At 43.9% G+C, this 2,198-nt stretch overlaps 1 pseudogene; it reads left to right on the forward strand.

Annotated features, from left to right (window-relative positions):
• Positions 1–1,662: 1,662 nt before the first annotated feature.
• On the forward strand, positions 1,663–1,780 carry LOC126177524 (5S ribosomal RNA; annotated as a pseudogene).
• The last annotated feature ends 418 nt before the right edge of the window (positions 1,781–2,198 follow it).

Genomic DNA, 2,198 nt, shown 5'->3' on the forward strand with positions numbered 1-2,198 from the left:
TCTGACACAGTTCACAATTGAAATTCGTCTTTTGTAAATCCTGGAGTCATCATTTGACTGCAGCTTGGAAAGATTAAATGTTCATGTCATCCATAACGATGTATGCTGTCAGAATATAAGAATATGGAAGTTCATTTGGATGGGAATAAAGAGTCAGTTGGCTATGAAAGTTGCCTTAGCTTGTCCCAAAAGTTTCTGCATGGGAGAAACTGACAAGTATAATTTGGGGAAATTTTGTGAACAAGCGCGGACATTATTTCTTCCACATTTCTGCCAGTGTATACTGTAGACGTTCAGAATGAAAATTCTAGAGATGTTTAAGGTGTAACCCTATCTTGTTGTCAAGAACTTGAAACAATGCAATGACGCTAGCGTGCGCTTATTGTTAATAAACTTATCTTTCATTGGAATTTTAGGTGAAATGTGCAAAAACAGATGGAGGAATATTCGGGACTCGTATCAGAGAAATAAACGAGAAAGAAAGCTTGGAACAGGTTCAGATGCCTCAGCAAAACCAAGAAAATGGGTTCTGCTTGATCACTTGGCTTTAAGAAATCTACATTTCGTGGCATTTTAAATGAAATTGTCAAGAGCATATGGAGAAATATTAGTAACTCATACCGGAGAAATATGTGACATAAAATGATTTCATTCGGTCCAAATGTGTCAGCGAAACAAAACAAATGCATTCTCTATCGTGTGATGACCACACGATTCTCGTTGCGCATCGACAGAACTGGCGGCTAGTTGCGACGCTCCCGGAGATATATGAGCCCAAATCTCGGAAACGGAGATCGATATCATTCTGATCTCAACTTTAAAAATAATTTCGATATGTTAGCTTCTTTTCATCGTCAGCGATGTATGACCTAACGTGAACCATACGTAAAGTAGCCAGCGACCACATTTTTCACTGTACATAATTCAAATTTTATGCAGTAGGTTACTTGTAAATTAAGTATCGGAATAACTGTGACGAATATCGGAAAAATAGACACCTCATTATCAAGCTGTGATGTGAAACTGTAAGATACGCAAACATCAATTTTTTGTGCCTTTTACTCTCCTCACAATTGATAGAGAAGTAATATACAGCGAAAAAAACACGCAAAACCGGAAGAGATACTTTTCAATTTTTTAAAGTAAAAGGAGAATCTGTATCGAAAAACTAACTCTGGGAGCCGATGTAACTTTGTTACATTAACATACAGTATTTTTTACAGCAAGAAAATCGGAATTCTTATTTTTCTTATGTATTAGAATCCGCCGCCGCCGACCGGACCTTGGGAAACGGCGACGACTCCAGTCGTCTTGCGGCCGTGCCGCCGTCTGCCAGGGTGGGAAAAGAGGAGGGGGCAGCGTCGCAGTCGCAGCCAACTGTCTCGTCTTGCACAACGTAACTTAAATATGACTCTCTCGATGGTGATTTGAATCCGTTACTCTGACGAACGAGAGTCAACTTCGTTAACTGTTATTCCATCTCGCTCGATGTGGACCGAGCTGTAGCTGTGACCAAAAATATCGTTTCGACCGATATATAAATCAAGTCAAAGTAACCCTATAATCACAGAGTGAACGTAGGGAGAAGATGCAGAAATACCATATCGCCATTCTAGGCAAGGTCGTAGGGGAGGTGATTTGCCGCTGCCTTCCTCCGACCCGAGCAACGGCCTTGCCGCGGTAGATACACCGGTTCCCGTCAGATCACCGAAGTTAAGCGCTGTCGGGCGTGGTCGGCACTTGGATGGGTGACCATCATCGTGGCCATGCGCTGTTGCCATTTGTCTGTTTGCACTCAGCCTCGTGATGCCATTTGAGGAGCTACTCGACCGTATAGTAGCGGCTCCTGTCAATGAAAACCATCGTAACGACCGGGAGAGCGGTGTGCTGACCACACGACCCTCCTATTCGTATCCTCAGCTGAGGACGACACGGCGGTCGGATGGTGCTGATGGGCCACTTGTAGCCTGATGACAGAGTGCTTTTCCTCCGACCTGCTCTGAAGTGTCAGATGTGTGGATGGCTGTGGTGAGTGTACAGCGTAGGGTCGGGTTTGTTCTGGTGTTGGTGTAGTAGTTGGAGAGGGTGAAGATGTCTGTGGATCGCCTATTCCTCTCGAATAGCATCAAGGCGGCTGCCGAGCTTTACGTCCCTATCTGATGGACGGATCAGCAACAGCAGCATTACATACCCTCAAT

This window comes from Schistocerca cancellata, chromosome 3 (genome assembly GCF_023864275.1).
Source record: "Schistocerca cancellata isolate TAMUIC-IGC-003103 chromosome 3, iqSchCanc2.1, whole genome shotgun sequence".
Classification (NCBI taxonomy): Eukaryota; Metazoa; Arthropoda; class Insecta; order Orthoptera; family Acrididae; genus Schistocerca; species Schistocerca cancellata.